This window comes from Lissotriton helveticus, chromosome 6 (assembly GCF_964261635.1).
Source record: "Lissotriton helveticus chromosome 6, aLisHel1.1, whole genome shotgun sequence".
In the NCBI taxonomy this organism is placed as follows: domain Eukaryota; kingdom Metazoa; phylum Chordata; class Amphibia; order Caudata; family Salamandridae; genus Lissotriton; species Lissotriton helveticus.
In genome coordinates, this window is record NC_136067.1 from 707512764 (window position 1) to 707533811 (window position 21048).

Consider the following 21048-nt stretch of genomic DNA (forward strand, 5'->3'; position numbering starts at 1 on the left):
CTAGCCGCATCGCGCCGGCCTAAGCTGACAGGAGAGTCCCCTTCCAAGCCCTGGTTTTATCCCGAGTTGAAAGCCCTTAAACATGATTGCAATGTACTGGAGCGGGTGTGGCGCTCCAGTGGTTATTATTCTAAAGCTAAACTCGCACTTAGAGCCAAACAAAAAAGCTAATATGCTGCCATTGTGGTCGCTGAAGGCCGATACTACACTTCATGTATCAACCTGGCTAACAATAATTCAAAAGACATTTTTGCAATCGTGCAAAGTTTTATGTCCCCCAGTGCTCAGGCTCAGGTCGCGCCCGTTTCGGAGTCCTGGTGCAACATTCTCTCAAAGTTTTTTTGGGACAAAATATGCAGTATACAAGAGACTTTCGCGGCCCCTACTTGGGTGTTTACAGTCGCCCTGTCGGAGCAATTGGCTGCCAGCCAAGATAATTCGCTCTCCACTTTTATGCCAATAGATCTGTCCTGCTCACTTAAAATCCTTAAGGCTTTGAAGTTAGGTTCACCAAATGACCCTTGTGCTGCCAGACTCCTGGCTGCTGCTGCGGACATCATTAATCCCGAAGTTAATCTAATAGTTAACATGTCTCTTCGGGAGGCCGCTGTCCCGGTGTCTTGGAAGCAGGCATTAATTCTTCCTCTTCTTAAGAAGCCATCCCTTGACCCGTTGCTACCCGGTAATTTTGCTTCTGCCAACTTTGGCTAAGGTCTGCGAGAAGGTGGTCACGAATCAACTTACCACTTATGTGGAGGTATTGGGTCTGCTTCACCCGGCACAATCTGGTTTTCGGCCATCGTATAGCACAGAGTCAGCATTGCTAGAGGTGTCAGAGGCAATCCGGGAGTGGACGCCGGCGGGAGAGCAGCTCTGGTTTTGCTAGATCTCTCGGCGGCATTCAATACTGTTCCCCACTCCTTGCTTGCCTCTCGGAGATAGGCATATCCGGGTCTGTGCTTCGTTGGATCAGGTCCTTCCTGGTCACAGCAGGTCTGGCTCCCTCCGTATGCCTCGGTGCCTCAGCAGGTGGCCACTGTGTCCCGCAGGTGTCATTCCTTAGCCCCCTTTTTAACATCTATGTTACTCCGCTGGTTTATCTAGCGGAATCATTAGGGGCTAAGGTGATGGCCTACGCTAATGACACTCAGCTTCTGTTCTCCTGGGGTAGGGATGATGACTCAGTCCTTGCTGTGTAACATTGCCTGTCCTCTGTTTTTCACTGGCTTGCTCAGGTGCAGCTGAAGTGTAATGAAGGGAAGTCTGAGGTTCTCTTGTATGGCTCATTTCCTGCCAACTTCAGAGAGAGGCTGTGGCCCCCTGGCTTCCCCCTGCCTAGTGCAGGGAGAAATGCTGCAGAAAATCTGGGCGTTTGGTTCAATGAAAATTTTTACTTTTCAACACAGGTCAAGAAGCTGACTGGGACATGTTTTGGCACTTTGATAGCGCTGAGGAAGTTCCTCCCTATTCTTCCTAGACCTGCTAAAGAAACGGTGGTCCGTGCCTTGAGCTTGTCCTTCCTGGACTATGCTAATGCACTCTTTGTTCTTATCCCTGGCTACCTCCTAAAGAAACTGCAAGTAGTCCAAAAACTCGGCGGCTAGACTCCTACTGGGTCTGTCAAATAGGTGTAGTGTGCGCGCTCATTTGCGAACCCTGCACTGGCTCCCAGTGGAGTCTCGAATAAAATTTAAAATGCTGACCATTGCCCATAGGGCCCTCTATGGCTTAGGCCCTATCTACCTACAGAAGAGATTTGCTTTCCATAACCCAGGGAGACAGCTGCGATCCTCCTTTCAACTTCTGATGCAGACCCCTAGGTTCAAACGCCAAAGGCTTGCCGGGAGCTCTTTTGTTCGGAAAGCTGGCTCTGCCTGGAACGCACTGCCATTGCATTGCGTGGCATCCAGGATCCTATGATCTTTAAGAAAACTTTAAAAACCCTTCCTTTCTAGCTATTGCTTGCCTTTTGTTTCCTTTTCAACAGCACGCGCCTGGACACTCTGCTGAGTAGCCGTGCGCGGTATAAATAAATATAACATAACATAACAATTCTAAGATTTATTACAAATAATGTGATTGAAAATCACTTGAGTTGATAAACCTATATTATGGAACACTCCTAGAAAAAATAGGAAGAAAGAAAAACAGAAATGAGTAATAGCTAAGAAAGACTATAATAAGTAAAGAAAAATCCCCAACAGACTACCAAAAGCATAATTGATGACAAAGAAGACAATAATAAAATTAGCTGAACCTTAAGCCAAGCCAAATGTGACAAGAGTCTTTGGGGCACATGCATCAAGCTAGGCAATTGCGAATCCTTAATAGCGATTATTGAAGAATCGCAATTGCCTATGCATGCAGGTTTCGCTAAAAAATATTAGCGAAACCTACAAATTCCTTAATTGCGACTCGCAAATTGTGATTCGCAATTAAGGAATTGCTTCCCATTCATCCCTATGGACCTCGAGGCCCATAGGAATTAATGGGAATTGTACGCGCAATTTGCGAGTACCAAATAGGTACTCACAAATTGTGCATGCAATTTCAAGGGTGCCAAAAGGATACCCTGAGGCACCCCTGAAATTGGCATGTGACCACATGTTGCGCACACACATGCCCCAAGGCATGTATGTGTGCAACATAGAACTTTGAAAGATGCACTTTTGTTCATTTTTCAAAGTTTTAGCAGATTACCATAAACTTGGAATTGATGGTAATTTGTGATTCTTATTTGCGAAATCGCAATTTTTTTGGGCTAATGCATTGCAATCGCAATTTAAGTAATCGCAAATTTTGCAATTCCTTAAATTGCGATTTTTGCATTTGAGATGATGCATCCCAAATGCAAAAATACCGGTCACAAAGGGCAGATTCTGCAAATCTGCCCGTTTGCAAGTGGTTTTTTCATTGATGCATGTGGCCAGTGGCCTCTTAATAGGGTTTTTAAACCCTTTACATTTCACATAACAATACTAAGATTTATTACAAATAATGTGATTGAAAAATACTTGACTTGATAAACCTATATTATGCAACACTCCTAGAAAAAAGAGGAAGAAGAAAGAAAAACAGAAAGGAGTAATAGGAAAAAAAAAAAAAACAAGAAGTGGAGAAAAATCCCAACAGACTACCAAAGGCATGAATGACGACAAAGAGGAAAATAAAATTCCCTAGTCAGAGTTGAATCAATAGGGATATGAATTGAAACACCCGGAAGGATGTGAGAGTGGTGGAACACCTAAATGCAGACGTGCAGATTGTGACTCTACTGGATGGAAAAGGAAAGAAAATATATATATCAGAGTGAAGAATTAAAAAGAAAAAGAAAACATGAGGAAGTGCAGGTAAAACGGGTGACACACCGTTCATATTGAACAGTAGAAACATAGAAAAACAACATAATGAAAATTTTACATAAGTCTCTGAACTTACCAATAATGACATGAGGATAGGTCAAAAAGGGACTAGGGGACAAGCAACAAGAGGAGGTGGAAACACATCATGAAACTATCCAATAATCCAGTCTGAAATGTAAAAAAAAGAAGTAAATCAATGAGACACGGATTATGAATAGAACTATGTTAAATATATGCAGATCTGTGCTGTCTGACAAACTCTCTGAGCTTGCCAGGGTCATCAAATGTAAAAGAAATGTCTTATCTTTGTACGTGACCTTGACAAAGCAGGATGCATTAAATCATATCTAGCATTCACAGATTTGAGTTGAGGGCAATATACAAGAAGTTGTTTCCTTTTAAGTGCTGTAGCATTGGAGACATCTTGAGAAAATACTTTGTTCCCGGACCAGGACAATTTTCTGATTTTTTTTAAGCTGCTGAAAGAACATCCATCAATTATGTGTATTGCAGGAAGAGAATAATGATGCTCCTAGGCCGTGTGTGAGATGGAGATGAGATTTAACGGCCCAAGCAATGAGCCCTTTGGATCCTGAGTGGACCACAATCTCCCAGGTGAACAATTATGGGAATAGCCTTTTGTAAGAATGAGATCATATTGGAACCTTCAAGTTCCTCTAGTATACCATACAGGCAAATATTATTTTTCCTGTTTTTGTTTTCCACATTCACTGTTGCTTTTTGAAGTTATTCAATTTCCTTTACCAAATGGGAAAAATCTTGTATGGAATCTTCAACATCATGCACTCTTTGTTCACTATCAGATATTCTCATATTGTGATAAGACTATTTTTCCTCAGTTGTTTGAAACAGTCAATGCAATCCTATGGAGGAAAATGTGGTTATCGGTTGACAGGTAAGTAAACGGTCTTGAGGTTTGAGTTTCTGGGGTTAGAACAAGGGTTCCCCAAGGGTCAATGGTGCACACAAAGAGCACCCTCAGTAGAACTGGGGCAGCCGGATGCAGCGTGCTGAGGTCCAATGTTAGCCTATGGGGCTAGAGGGCCTTCAGTTGGTGGCTACTCTCGGGCAAGCCACAGGGTTGAGGGAGCAAAGATCCTAGGCTTAAGCTCAGGGAAAAAGGGGATCCAGGTTAGCACACAAGGTGCACCCACAGCGGCAAAGGGACGGCCGGGTGCAGGGTCGTGACCTATTGTTTCCAATGGATTGCCGTTTTTGGTTTTTAGCTGCAGGCTTGGTCGAGGAAGTATTCCAGAAAGAACCAACAGCTGGGCAGGTAAGTTGGAGGGCTAGAGGATGTAGGTGCCCCATAGGCCCTCTTCTCCAGGGCAGCTGAATGCAAGGGTACCTTTTGCGGTATGAATTTTACCTTAAGAGACCACTCGCGGTTGGGGGGCTTCTCCTTGCAGAGGCTTCAGGTATCATTGGGAAGTCCTGGAGGGGTCAAAACACAGTGGAATAGGACTGTGGAGCACTGAGGGACTTCGCTTGGGCCGATGGGCCACTTGGACTCAGGCCGTAGGTGACGGGTGCAGTGGTGGTTCCAGGCATCGGTTTTCTTTGTCTTCAACAGGTTTGGAGTCTTTCTTTGGAGATTCTTTTGAACAGAGCTGGTGTTCACAGGAGATCGGATCTTTTTTGAAGGCAGTCAGTCCTCCCAGGGGTTCTGGAGGTCGCTGGCCACAGGACAAGGCAATTTCTGGCGCAGGTTCTCTGGAAACTGCAGAAGGGCCAACAGAGCTGGGGACAAGTTACTTCTTCTCTGCAGTCTCCTCTGCTGTGTGTCTTCTTGGGTGCTTCTTCTTCATAGGTTGCGGGATTCTGCCTTGTGGGTTCAGGGCTGTCCCCTAAATACTGTATTTAGGGGGCGTTTTAGGGGTCTCGAGGTAGTAGCCAAAGGCCTACTGAACTTAGGGTGACTATACCCTTGTTGTGCTCACCACACATGGGGAAGTGGGCACAATCCTTTATCCTGATTGGAGAGTGCCTACCATCCGGAAGATGGAGGGCACTGGAGAGTGGGCTTCACCTCGCTGCCCTCACCTGAAGGGTGGGCATACCTTCTGGGCTGCTCTAATTTTTCCTGCCTGTCTTCCCGCCAAAAAGGGGATGAGATAGGAAGGGAGCCTGTTCCTGATAGCAGGGGAGGCTGGGGGTTGTGTTGCAAAGGTGGCAAGGCCTTTGAAGCTCCCCTGCCGGCTCTTACTGACCTGGGGAGGTGTGAACACCTCCGCCCTGGAAAGGCTTAGTTTCTGGGCTCAGGGAGTGAAGGATCCTACCCGAGGGTCTCCATAAGCTTGTCTTGTGGCGGCAGGCTGGTGTTTACGAGTCAGGGAACCCACTAGAGGCTGGTTGTTTTTCAGGGGGCATCTCTAAGATGCCCTCTGAGTGCACTGTGTAATAAATCCCACACTGTCATCAGTGTGGGTTTATAATGCTGAGATGTTTGCTACCAAGGTTCCCAGAATTCAGTAAAGCCATTATGTTGCTGTGGAGTCCGTAATGACAAACTCCCAGACCATATACTCTATGGCTTTACTGCACTTACAATGTCTAAGAATGGACTTAGGCACTGTAGGGGGTAAAGGGCTCATGCACCTGTACCCTCACCAGTGGTTTGGTGCACCCAGCTAGAGGGGTGTCTTACCTATACCATAGCCATTGGTTTGCAGGCATGGCACACAGGTATGTGTGCCATGTCACTCTTCACTTTTCTCTGCACCGAAACACGCAGCCTGCAATGGCCGTGTTTGTGCTTTAAGGTACAGGACCTCTAAGGGTGGCACAATATGTGCTGCAGCCCTTAGAGGCCTTCCCTGGTCACAGTACCCATGGTATTCATGGTACCTTTTACAATGGACTTACATGTGGCTAGAAAGGTGCCAATTGGGGGTGAAAGGTACAGTTTTGGGAAATAACACAGGCCCTGGGAACCAGGTTGGCAGGGACCCAGGGCACATCACGTCAAAGTTCATCAGAACTCTGGCAAAAAGTGGGAGGGTTACTGCAACAGAAACCCACTTTCCTACAATATGTTATCAAAATCCTTCTGATGCTTTTTAGTCTTGATAAAGGATGGAGCCTTGAAGGAAAATCAATAGGTTTTGTGTCAGCCCTCTCCCTTTGCAATCTCCCCATACAATCACAGGAAAGGCCAGCATTTGCCAAACCCCTCAAATAATATGTCAGCAAGAAGGATGCTCAATAACAGTACCACCCCCACCTCCAGGAACACACCTTCCGGCAGCTCTATCTTTGACAATAATATGAGCAGAGGAACAGAGTGGTCCAACAGGGGGAAGGGAAATAGGGTGAGTACACCAGGTCAGGAGACCTGAAAGAAATAAAACAACCAACTACAACACTATGTGCCAATGTGCAATTTGCAAGGTATCATTCAAGTAAAATCTGCAGTAAATCATTTGTAAAGAAATATTATCGCACAGCTGTACATGGAAAAATAATGTCAAATCATATACATCAGAACTGCTACATGCACATAAAGGTTGGTTGATAATAAATCTGCTACCTGCAGATCAATATACACTTGTGGGTGTTTGAGAACTAATCATGAGGAGGGTATGACCAGAACATGCTCTTAACAGAATCAGACTGTTGACCAAACATAATAATATTCACAATAATCAATGTGTGTACATGATTCAACAATGCATGCGGACACCACCATGGGACCATATGCCATCTCAAAAGTACGTAAGCATAATGCTGCAGCGTGAGAAATATCACGCTCTATTAAAGTAACCAGGCATCAACCCATGCATGTGATGTGAGAGCAGAGAGTGCAATAAAAAACACCACAATATTTGGTGCCAGTCCGTTATGTGCAATTCTTGGGAGCCACAAAGTCCGAACAGCCTTTACAAGCAACCCAGCAGGAGAATGGAGCCATGTGAAACATGCTACAAAAATACACGAAGGAGCATGAGAACAGGTGCCAAAACCATGTTACTAACATGCTGGCGACTGCAGGGAGGAAACATACAAACAACTTCCTTTGGCAGTGCAATATGAAGGTAGGAACGCTCCTTTACTACTGCAAACCCTGCTGAAGGGCCACAAACACAGATGGATCGAACTGCCCAACTAAGAAGACAGAGAACAGGAACTGACGGCAAATACCCAGAACCAGGAACCAAATAGCAGGTGCCAACCCCTGTGATTCACTGGGTTAAATACAATTCATATTTGGCTGCCAAACCACCATGTTATTGTGAAATCTCGCCACTCTGGGTTTTCTATTGTCACCATGGCGGCCATCTTGTAGTGTAGAAGAACATGCATAGGGGCATATTATCAAGACAGGAGATAAAATTATCGCCGCTTTATCGGCAGAAAACTGCCTATAAAGCGGCGATAATGGGCTTGATAATATGCTCTATGGAATTCCAATCGAAGCCCATGTTAGATGTCTTGACAGCCGTCTGCCCCTGCCATGAAAACTCTCATTTCCCAACAAAACATTTCTAAATCCACTCACCTGGAGACTTGGGCACTCTACGTTTCTGTAATCAGGCCCAAAAGGGTCAATATTCTAGAGGGAATGGCATCTCTTTTGAGTGAACTAGTGACCAAAACACGCAGCTGCCCAATCAGATGTCAGATCAGGAATGTTATTAAAGATGAGCCAATCATGTGTTGCCTAATATATTGAAGGTTTCTGTGTATTTTGAGCCTTCAGCAGAATCTTGTATTAGAAACCGGTGCAGAAGCTATAGCCTTTACTTAATAGTGAACAACTTGAAGCTAGGACACTGTCCGTGCCTCATGTAGGAATTGTATTACTGGCAGTCAGTGTTGTCAAAACTTGGATCATAAAGGGGCATTTTTTTTAATGTAAATAAATGATCCTGGCCTGCGCAATGTTTAGTGATGTGGAAAGACATGTTGGTAGCCATGGTGAAATTAATCTAATGTTTATACCGCAACTGACATGTTGTTCTTTGTGGCTGTTATTCTAAGAAGCGTTACTGAATCGTTTTTTAAACTCAACCCAGTAGGGATATCTGAAATTAGGACTTAGTTTTCAACTCACACCTGGTCTACCAGCCCAGTGATGTTCACCCAATCCAATTCAGAAAGAATCCCCTGTTCCTAATGTTCGATAATTAAATCTCTGGTCATGTCACAATCAATGTTCACTTTCCAAAAAATGAAAAATGTGTGATTTACGTATAACTTTGCAGTGACATGAATCATATAAAATATGCTATTGAATACGGGGGGAATATTCATCAAACTTTCATGGAATGCAATGCAGCAAGTCACTTTGCAGCGCTACATGAAAGGAAGAGGGCAGGAATGTGTGGTATTTAACATTATATTTCTGCTCTCTGCCTGCCCTGGTACTAACGGCAGCCTAGCGCCAACGCAGGCACCCTTGCTCTATGATACAACACAGCAATCCTCAGAGGCATTTTTCTCTTTCTATGTGTGCTGAAGAATGCAGCACAAGTAGAAAGAGAAAAACACTAGGAGAAATAAACATATTTCTCCTCATTACGCCTCCCCTGGGGAGACCCTGCATTTTGACGCACTCTCAGGTCAACCACAAATGGTAAATCTGGGAATGCTGCAAAATCCATGGGTGAATGCTTGGGAACACACACAATCCACACAAGGAACGCCTCCGTGGGGCAGAGTAATGCAAGGCAGAGACTTGCGCTGCCTTATGTTACTCCAGATTTATCAAGCCACAGAGGGCCATGCGTGGCTTGATAAAACTCACTATAGATTGTGCATCACCCTTGCATAGCGGAAGGGTGACACAAAACGGTGAAAAATATGGGCCATGGTCTCTAGGCATTCCGCAGGCTGGGTTTTAAGCAGTAAGTGACCTTTAAATTGGCCCATTAGGCCTCAGGCCACAACTCCCATCCTTCACTGTGCCCCACATCTCACTACCAATCGACAACTAAGATCAGATAAGCACAGGACTGGAAGCTTGAACTACCACAGCAGATAAACAGATGCACTTGAGGGCCCAGAGAGAGCTGAAGGCAATCCCCTTTCGTTAGGCCTTCTAATAATCAACCTAACCCAGGAGTCTCGTCTCCAATGCACCTTGCAGTGTATTCAAAATAATGCCTGTACTCAATACAAAAGCATGGGAACTGTGATCTTGACTGCAATGGGTCAGTGAGTAGGGTTGCCACCTTTCCCAGAGAAATATATTGGTTATCTGTTTGCATTTTAATATTCTGCAGAGGCCCAGACATGATTCCTTAGTACAACTTTATATGAAATCATCCATATTCGTTTAATTATCAATCAGGGGAACAAGTTCAAAGTGTTTTTCATACATTTACTGTTTAGAGTGTGTACTGGTAAGGGGGGAACATTTATTTAGGTACATTTTTCTAATTTTTGTAACATGAGGTACTTGAAAATGCCAGTGTTGTCGGTGTAAAAACGGCCAGGTGGTTAAACCTATCAGTAAGCGTGGGGACAGAGTCAGACACATGGCTGAAAAAAAACAAAATATCCTTTAACCAGAGGCGTAACATAGGCCCCCACATCCCCCGCGGTGCAGGGGGGCCCAAGCTGCATGGGGTCCCCTCAGCACTGTACTCACGCCGGAGCGCTCCAGATTAAATCCGGGGGGGGGGGGGGGGGGGCATCTGTGTACCTTGCAGGGGGGCCCCTTCAACTTTCGTTACGCCACTGCCTTTAACTCTATTGTTGACCTTCCCTTACAGGTATCTGCGTATAAAATAACACATGAACCTTGAATAATAAAACAAAGGTAAGCTAACCTAGTGGGAAATGTCATTTCTACGTTATGGAGCCACATGTGGTTATTGTGATCACTGCAGATGTCTGTTTGTGTAACCACAGTTACAGAACTGAACCCTGATTGGAGCAAAGGGGATTAGTGACATTGGTATTTATAGTGGCACGAGGTTGCATTCCCCACTGTGCAGGCAGACTGTTTCTCGTCCCACCAGCACGTCCCCTCCCTAGTCAGTATGTGCATCCTATGGTCCTCACCACTCCTCTCTCCTTAGCCTAGGAAGTTTGTTTTTGCTCCCACCATCTCACCTCCATCTCAGGCAGCATGTTTACCCAAACACCAGCTCACCCACACCAAACCTAGCCTAGAAAGAGTCTTTCTCATCCCACTCAAAGAGAATGGAAATCCCTGCTGTTTAAATCATGTTGTGACTGCGCTGTATTTGCATGTGTTTGGTTTAATATTGAAAACACAGTTCCAGCCACGGGTTTGCATAGTCCATGTTTTCTTGGCTTACAGAAAATGATTGCTCATGTATATTATTAATAATAAAAATAATTATTTATCATTACAAGTCTTTTGTATAGCGCTTGCAAATCGTGTAGCGCTTGCAACCACAGTTTAGGCAGTTCATAGTGACGTAAATAACTGGTGTCAGTATTATCCAACTTAGAACCCACGGTCATGGCAAAACAGTAGTCCTCTTGTGGCTGTGAACAAAAATGTCAACACAAAATAAAGCCTCCCAAGCTGGGCAGTGAAATCACAGTTATAAATACAATGTACATATATCCATTGTATTAAGTGAAAATGATTCAAATAAAAATTCAAATAAAAGTGATTTAGTTCGTATTCCGAAAATTTTAAAAACACTGTTATAGCTTGTATATCTATTTATGCATCGTCCCTGTAGCTTTGTCCTTAGCTGCTCAGCCAATGTGAATGTGCTGTGTGGAATTTTGGAGAGGTGATGATGAATGGAAAGTTTGTGTACCTGTGAGGTGAGGTGTGACAGTTAGGGTATGGGCTGAGCAGCAGTCAGCCTGCTCCTGGTGGGGCTGCTCTCCATGGATTTACATACCTGTATCTAAGACTGAATAAATCTACAAACCACATCTCGGCAATATATCTTTCATTACCACATTTTGGCAACGATTTGGAGCAAGATCTACAGAAACTATGTGTGTAAAGCAGTGTGAAGTATCTATTCAAGGAACCACTCATAAGAAACTATGTAAGAAAGATTAAGGAGCCTTCAACAAACATCAGAACGCCCTGCAGCCCCACCTGTGTCCTTCAATTTGGACGGCCCCAGCCAGGGTGTGCCTTTGTTTACATGGTTGGGTTCTCATGTATGTAGAAACAACGTTTAAAGTACTGTGCGTGACCAGCCAAGTTGTGATTATTTCTTAAGAAGCCTGGTTAAACTGGCAATGAAATAATATCCTGTCTCATGGTACAGCTCTCTGCCTGCACGTTGGTATACATTGCTTGGAATTTACATCAATCAGGCAGAAGAACAGGCAGCAAGGTGGATTAAGGAGAAGACAGTGTTTTTTTTTTAGGATGTCGGGCAGCTACAGCTAAACAGCATCATAAAATCATGTGGGTGGATTTTACAATGTTTGCTATGGGTTAACTGTGAGTACAAGGCTATATGAACTTTAAAAAGCACTGCTACTGCATCACGAGGTATGTGCAAGGCTTACTTGATTCAAAATACCTGCGATGTTGCAAACAGTTGCTGTAGAGTCATGGCGCCTGCATACCCTTACCGTTTTCATGGTTGCATGAGAAGGACTGTGGAGCCTCAGCGCAAGTCCACTAACTTTTGCCATGGGGGCGCGAGAAGATACAGCGGGACGTCAAGTGACATCTCTGTTACTGTTCCAGGAATGCATGCTAAGCATGGATGTTTAATACATGCATGTGCCAGGAGCCAACCCGGTGTCATTCACTAATACGTGTCGCCATTTAAAAAAAAAAAAGAATTCCCTTCTCAAGCACGGTGTCCCGTGGGTCTCATTGGTGGCCCGACATGGCAGGGAGAACCAAAGTGGCACTGCCGGCATTGCCAAGAATAGACTGCCAGCCAGCTGGTGGTGATGCAAAGAGCGTTACTTTGGCACACGAGCCTTGGAGTAGTAGGCGGGTGCTTCCGCCACAGAGGATTTTGTGTTTTGTCGACTGGTGCCCAGCGTGTCCCATATCATACTCAAAAGACCATCTCTGCCTATCGGAAGCCTTCCCATTTGGCTATCTCTAATCAACAGGCAGGCGGACTGCTTCAAATGGGGTAACATTAAGTTGACAAATCTTTATGCAGTCTGTTATGGAGAAGGTTCTCTCAGATTTCTTTTGGGGTGCCTGGTAGAAGCTTTTTTTTTTTAAACTGTGAAATTTAAGCTCCACAACAGGCTTTAAGTGGACTGTGTCAGGATCTTGACTGTTTTTGGCTAGTCGCAACATTATATGTTTTCAAGTTCCACGGAGTAGCACACACCGCACAATGGTGCTACATGACGACCCGATTACAGGCTCTCAGTGTTCGCTGTTTGGAAATTTTAATACATTTGGGATATGGTCAGGGTATACAGCCTGTTCGTTGAGTGATGGTACCTGCAGTTTGAGGTGAGACGTATCTCACCAGTGACCCAGTGATCTTATCTTATAATTTGAGTTTAATGCCCTGATGTTCTTTTCTTCATTTCAATTAGTATATCTTCATTTCAAATGTATGTTTTTATTTCCAGGATGTTCACTACACGCAATGAAGTACAATAAGTCACATACTACGGGTATTGTCAGCAGTATATTGTGCCAAGTGTTCTTGACTGCTTATTTCCTGTGTGCGTGTGTGTGTGTGTGTGTGATTTTGTTCTGGTGCATTATTTGCGAGAGTGCAAGGCAGTTTGGTGATTTTGAGTTTTCCTGGGCATGAGTAACTTTAGTACGCAAGTTTGCTTCACGTTGGGTACGCTATTGAAGTGCTGTGGTGACATTTTCTTTCTGGTGTCCAAGGTTCTGAGTGTTACCACCTAATGTTCTGTCATGTAAGATTGCTACATTTAAAAAATGTGTACTACTTGCTCTTATACGAGGGATTACTGTGTGGGTGATGTCACCCATTTCAACAGTGTACACTACATGACCCTTACATGAGGGATGGTTATATGCGTGGAAGTCACCCATATCTACATTGTATACTACATGCCCTTTCTGGAGGGATGTCTGAGTGGGTTGCAAGTAACCCATCACTACACTTTACGTTACATGCACTTACTTGGGGGCAGACTGGATGGGGTGTAAGTCATTCATTTCTATACGTTTCGCTTGATGCCCTTCCATGAGGGATGGTGGTTTGGTGTGGTTTTCACCTGTTGCTACGTGTTACATTATATGCCCTTTGCTGGAGATGTTAGGTCGGGTGTATCTCACCCGGTGCATACTTCGGTTTTCCTTCTGGTTGTCTTTTTTCTTTTTGTGTAGGTAAGAGTTTGCTACGTACTGGTTGGTGTGCGTTGCTATGTTGTGCCTCCGGCCAGTTGGTGTGGTTGGTGGTGATAATAGGTGCGGTATTACTTTTGTCTAGTATGCTGTTGTGAAACTGATAGTGTTCTTCCTCAGTCCACTGTCAAGCAACATTTGATGTTAAAGATAATGCTGTTTTACCAGTTTTCTGTCTCTGTATTTTTTGTGCATTATAATGATAGAGGATGTGTGGTATTTCTTTTGTCTTTATCTATGCATCTTCGCTATTTTCGATTTCCATGATTCTTAACGTCATTCTTTATTCCTTCTTGCATTTGTATATTTTGATGAAATTTCTCTACTTTTGTAAATGTAAGTTCTTTATTCCACCTTGCATTCTCATTTGTTTGTGTAGTATAAAGGGGAGGTTATGTTATATCTTGTAAATGTATTTATGCATCTTCCCTGTAGCTTTGTCCGTAGCTGCTCAGCAAGTGTGAATGTGCTGCGTGGTGATGATGAATGTAATGTTGGTGTGCCTGTGAGGTGAGGTGAGGTGTTGCTGTTGGAGTATGGGCTGAGCAGCATGCAGGCTGCTCCTGGTGGGGCTGTTCTCTGTGGATTTACACACCGGTATCTAAGACTGAATAAATCTACAAACGACATCTCAGCTATTTGTCTTTCATTACTCCAAAGGCATACAGGGATAAACTTATTTAGTTATATCACAAAAACATTATCGGCACTCCGATTTTATCAAAAACTTTCACTTAAGTAGTAATGAGTGCAGAGAAAAACCTTCACCAGTATCCTCGGTGACCGTGAGTGTCTTAGTGCAGCAGCAAATAAAATATAACAAATAGCAGAAAGGTGGCTTCAAGGACACCATTTCATGATTTTTACAACCCAGGAGTCAAGAAATAAATGTTTTGCTACCTACTCAGTTTATTTGAGACACCAGTCCAAAATGTAGGAAATATCATAGGACTGCAATAATCTAACTGTTTACAGGGACCTGCTGTCAGGATGATATAATCAAGTATAAGGGAATGGTGAGCATCAGCTATGGCCGCTCCATTTGAAATACACAGTATTGTTATGTGGCCGGTGTAATGTTGTTTGTGGTCCGGATTTCCTTTATTGGGATGTCTCAACACATTTTGACTCCTACAAGTGAAGGGGTCTCCTCAAGTCAGGAACTGGTGCTTAGTTTGTGGACTGCAAGAGACGATAAACAACCATGGCCCCTAGGGGCTAAGGCCCGGCCATGCTCCCATGTAGCCTGCATTGGAGAAAGGCAGAAGGCCAACCAAACCAGTTATGTGCAACCAGGAGTGGGCACACCACTCCTCCCCTGCCCAACCCTGCTCGCAGAGCAGCCCCTCCCACCAGCCCGCCCGCAACCAAACCCTTCTGCTTTCTCACAGTGCGAGAAGCAGAAACATAAAATGGTAGCTATTACCATTTTATGTTTCTACTTCTCGCACTGCGAGAAAGGAGTGGGGTGACGTTCCTCCGCCCTAGTGAAGAAGCCGCCCCTGCACAATAGAGTAGTGAATGTATGTGGAATATCTGTAAATTGTACAGTTAAAAGTAAATCATGACACATAAAACCATACGAGTAAAAGCACGTTATATTTGCTTTTAGTTACTAGAAAAGTCTAATATGTGGAACTGGGTGCAAGGCAGGAAATTACAATTTAGGGGTACCTGAAGCTGTTGGGGTTTCAATCTTGTCAGGTGTGATCAACATTTGTTGGCCAAGAACCACTTAATGTTAATTATTTTGTTCTTTGCTATGCTCTGGAAGACATATCAAAGGATCTGGAGTCACTTCTGCCATTTTACCACCCAGTTTCACTGAATAGGTGATAACAGGCGAATCCATCCTATGTATAATACTCTGTTTCATGGTTTAATTCCTATTTAACTTCCATGGTTTTGGGAGATATGCACACAATATTCACCTGTCGGGAAATATGTTTTGAATTTCAGTTATTTTCATTTTTTCACTTAGCTAACATTGCATGTTCCCTATCTTCAACTCTTGAAGAAGAAAACTCCAGCTTCCCTTTTTGAGTCTGAAAAGGTATTTATTAAAAAGCTGTGTATCACAGGAATAATGGAACAGGGAATTCCTGAACCTGTGCTAAGGAGTCAAGCTTCACGAAGTGAGTTGAAGCACAGATGGATAACTTAATATAAAAGTTTCTACAACAAGTAGGTGCTCTGGTGAGCTAATGGAAGCCAGAGCAAAAGTCATTCGAAATCCTCAACATAAAAGCATAGCTTCTAGAGAAGGATCATGTTTTTTAAAGACATTGCCTCAAGTGTCAGGGGTGCTTCATGCCTCGTATTGTTGAGTGGAAGTTCTGGTTAACAGGTTTTAGTGTTTTTAAGAAAACATGGCTGTTGCGAGTTACGAAAGTCAATTGCATTAATCTGACAATCTGTTCCATTCCATACTCATCCTCTTGTCATGTTTTTTAACGTAATGCGTAGCTATGCAAACCATCATGTTGTATTTTTTGTTATGTTATGATGTGTTTTGCCCGCATAATTTTGCATTGCTCTATATTATGTTAATGCCTATAGATGGCAGCTTACGCGATCTTCTGTGGGAGAGATTAGGTCTCTGAGGCACGCTATTGGGGGACAGATACGCCGACTATAGAAGTGGTAGGACAAAGAGAAAAGGGAGAACAAGGTTTTGATCAGTGCTCTCTTGTGGAAATAAGATGGACACGTGCACTTGAAAGAGAAGGAGAATGCTGTGAAATCATATAAACCATACAGCCAAGATTCTAGTGTTCAGCAGCGGGTTTCTAGTGATCAACCCTTTGGTTAAGGAGCAGAAAGAAGATCCAGCTTTTTGGTTTCGGGCAAACTCCTGTGCAGGGTATCGTTGTGGGTGTTGTCCCACACAATATTGGAAAGCATTTTGCCCTAGTGCATATATAAGTACAGAAATCCCAGGGTGTTGAGAACCATTGGTGTGATATCTGGCGGGTCCTGATTAAGGTGGTTTCATGTTTTTTATGCCACCGAAACGCGTTGACCAAGCCTTTTCAAAATCCTACTACTTAGCAATAGCCCAGTATAGGGTCATAGAGACTAAAAACCAACTGCACGTGTGCATTGGGATAGCTATACAGAGTTGTGGATGGGATATGGATGGAATGTACATGTATGAATGAGTGGTATGTATGGGTTTGTTCTCTACCTGGGTGTGAACAGATTATAATTGTGGAAAATAATTTTGTATTAGAGACTGTTGCAAACAATAGAAACAATAGAATCATGTATGTTTGATAAATGTTGGAAATGAACAAAGATAAAAGAATAATACTATAATAAAAATAAAAAAATTCAAAATAAACAAGTTGTGATATGTTATTGAATTTTTGGTTGAATAGCCCATGTTTGAAATGTATATTGAAATTGTAAGTAATAACATATAGGTCGTGAGGGAGTATTTTTTGTACAGTTAGCTTACATATTAGAGTCCACCTTACAAGTCGTCTGGGCCAGTTTTTCCACAGGGGATACTAGTACAGGCGATTGTGAGGTAGCCTGTGGGGATTACCTAGTGGAATTTAAGCGCAAACAGTAGTCCTGTGCATGGGAACACTGGACCCAGATTTATTAGCAACACTGCATATATGGCAAAACTGGAAGCAATGCCAGTAGGCATCAACACCATCTGTTCCTACTGGATACCTGCTACTCCACGGAGGGCATGCAACACTCTACCTAGTTTAGCAACAGCCTCCATTTTCCTGAGCCCATCTTTCTGCCCAGTACCCCTCAACCTACAGTGATGTAGCAATCCCTTTTCTTACCACCTTCAAGCAGGTTGTAAATAGCAGTGGCAAAGGACGCATTATTTAGCCTAAAATAAGGATTTATATTTGGTTTTCGGGCCAAAAATAATAGACAAGTTATTGCCAGCTGCAAGCAGAATAACTTGCAATATCCATATTTTGGTTCAAGGATACCTCTTGGAATTGTAAAATTCACACTGCATGTATCACGGCACCTAAATATGGGCTACCTATTAACTATATTGGTGTTACCTGTCCACCAACTTTCTCTCCCTGGAGTTACCAATACCACGTTTATCAGTGAATGTGGTTAATGAGAGTTACCAGTGATTCCGAAGTGAAACCTGAAGGTCCCCTCAGAATAGCCAACAGAATTGGAAAAACCATACTCCCTTTTTTTTACCCAGCCAGATCAGCAGCATTCAGCATCTGTAATCTCAGGGTAGAAATATTGTGTTTTCCGACTTACTGTAGACCTTGTAATTATGGTTACTGTTCTTACCGACCACACCAGAAATAAAGGCCTGCTCATAACATTGTCCTTAGTCTATAGTCTGACGCCAGCGCCTTGAGTTGGGAGGTTACTATAGCTCCTTAAAAGCGGTTATGAAGTGTTACAGGTGTAAAGCTGATCGCCATTTGTGAAGTGGTACGGTTGTAAAGCATGGCTCCAAGCTGTTATAGTCTGCTGATTAGTGGGTGGTCCTTTGGAAGCCAAGGGTGGGTGTGGGCTTCAAATATGTTAAGAGCTGAGGAATGTAAAGATGCTTTGGGAAGGGAGAGGGAGAGAGAGAGAGAACTATGAGTCAGCGAGTCTCTTGCCTTTAAGCCACAGGTGCTGCTCTGTATACACAGTACAGCAGGTTTCAAAGAAGCGAGCCGCCACACTATGTAAATTTGAAAACGCAAAGTATTTGACTTAGTTTATTTAACAAAGTACATGCTAATACTGCAAAGAAAACATTTTAAAAATATGAGTGAAATATATTTCCAATAGAAGCTAATGAGCAACACCAAGTACCAGTGCGATATCAGTACACCTAGAAATATCACAAGCACCAATAATTAAAGGTGGTGTGATGGAAGAAAAGTGACCATTATCTAAGACCTTTCCAGGCCACCTCTGCCATAAATATGAACATCCCAAACATAGGGTTCCATCTACACAAACGATACCCATCCTTACGTTATATATTTCCAACCTGGGGCAACTCGCGACATAACAAAGCAAGGAATGTGTTTGCTGTGGCCACCTCATTGGCTGGACTTACAGAGTGGTCTTTGTAAAACACCCCGGCTCGTAATATTGCAACCAGAATTGGCAATTAAGTTTGATCGGTAGTACAGCCTGCAACGAGCGAACCAGCAAGGTCCCTTCACGAAAGGCAGGGCCAAAATTTAGATCTTCGTGGATTTCATGAATTTCAATGCAGCTGAGGAGCACCAACGCAGAACATTCTTGGACGTAAAAATGAAACTCGAGAAATGCAACTCTAATATATGCTGTTGTTCCCTGCAAACCTCAAGATAATATCCAGCAGCAAATATATATTCTCTACAGATGGTGTCGCCATGTGGGAATGGTTGGAGCAAAAGGAAGAGGGAGATATTCACTTTCGATGTGTCAGACTACAGGGATCATGGCGAAGACCAACACCTGGCCACCTCTACAACCACATTGGGAGGTCCTCAGCAGCAAACATCCTTGAAGATCAGTCAGCTGCAATGACAACTTCAGAGACACCATGAGAAATAAGTTATTCTACTAAAGTCAATGAAACAAGCAAAGATGTCTGCCACTGGAAAGGAAGACAGCAATGACTTGACAAGCATACAGAAAATGGGACGTGTGGTCACGCCAATGGCGGCGGATCTGTTGACCTGATCAACAATAACAGGGGCACAGGGCAAGTGCGTGAAGCCCCTAGAATGCTGGACTTGATCTGAAGCAGGAGCGTAACTATCTGCTTCAGTAGGCACAGTGACCTAGGGCCTAGATGCGAGAGGGGCCCTCTAAACCCTAATTATTGTTCCATTTTTCGGCCCATACAGAGGAGGGCATTTTATTTGCTTGCACTAAGGCCCATACCACCTTTCCTATGTCCCTGAAGAGGGACTTGTGATCATAGGTACGCCATATAATTAATATCTGACTATAACCCAGGTGGAGATGTGGGGTTAAGGCCCCAGAACGTTGCACCAATCTCAACAAGCATTGGCAAAGCCAATAGGTCTGGCATTGGCCACCAGCCTTCTGGCAATCTTTGTTTGTGTTGTCATGGTTTTTGCAAAACGTTATTGTTTGGGAATATGCAGGGCCCTCATCAATCCAAAAACATTTTTTTACTACCGGCAAAAAAGTTTTTGGGGCCTACAAAAACCCTTTACCCAAAACCCATTACCATTGCACTCATTGACACTGAAGGAAACTATTCTGTGTATGGATATGTTCCTTATGAAAGGGCGGCATGCCATAACTCATAGTCAAACAAAAAATAGGATGATGCAGAGGAATAATTAACCACAAATTCCAAGCTGGGAAAGACAAATTAGTTCCTACTTACAGGTACTCAGTCCCTCAGTACTATTCATGCTTATTTCCATAGTCACATACCAACTCCAAATCAAATATAGATAGCCATTCTTTATTGTTTTTAACAAAACAAAAAAGATCAAAACCATACACACAGAACAAATAGGTCTATACAATCACAATTCCTTAGTACCAATTCTTTCTAAAGAACAGCTGCTAAATGTAAGCCCAAGTTTTTTAAGCATTCCGAAAAAAAGGTAGTGCAATACACACTTGAGGGGAAAGCTCAACCCTCAACACAGTCGAAGAAAGTGTGAATCCAATTTCTTTGTGTGACACTAATGTTCTGTCGGACTCCTCTGCTCTGTAGGGTCGACATGTTTCGGCCCACTAATTCGGACCTCATCAGGACATGAGTAAAAGGTACAAATACATGGAACTACACAGACTGCAGATTTACTAATGCTGTAACTGCAAGCTGGAGTCACCACCAAAGAAGTCAAAAACACCTTGGCAGGCTGTCTGAGTGTGCATGAGATCAACAGATGTGTACAGTTTTCTGACAAAAACCACACCCACTTTAATGACCAGCGGTGCACTTCAAGCGCAGAATTGGCCCAGGGCGAGACACACTAGTGGGCAGCAACTTTCCTTTATTACTTGCCACACCGGCCATCAGCAGTGGTGCCTTCAGCTCAGGGCGTAGTCTGGTCAGTAAGATTGGGGGGGGTGTAAGCTTCAGATTTCCCAACAATCACACTGGCATGTCATGTTGAAATACATAATGAGAAGCAGGACAAAGGGAGGGCTTATGAGGCAGTGGAAAGAGAGAGGAGTGCAGATTGTTATGGATACTTTAAACACCATCGTTTCCAAACTAAGTAAGCTTTAAGGCAGAGGCGAGAGATGGTGTGCTTTTGTCAGTGTGGGCATGTATAAATCCAGGGTGTGAGTGTTAGATGGCACCAAGGACTGTAATGTGGGTGAACCACAGCTGACTTCATGATGTCATTTGCACTACTTACTGTGAGTCCTTCCTTTTAAAACTAATCACTTTGCATGCTAGGACATGTAGTCTTCTCTTTT

At 43.5% G+C, this 21048-nt stretch overlaps 1 protein-coding gene across 1 annotated transcript in view; it reads right to left on the reverse strand.

The window, feature by feature from the left end:
* GJB7 (gap junction protein beta 7) overlaps positions 1-21048 on the reverse strand; it is an 82676-nt gene that overhangs the window by 42597 nt on the left and 19031 nt on the right. The window contains exon 2 of the mRNA XM_078648180.1: positions 3439-3530. The gene's annotated coding sequence lies outside the window, so the exon portion shown is untranslated. The remainder of the gene's footprint in view (positions 1-3438; positions 3531-21048) is intronic.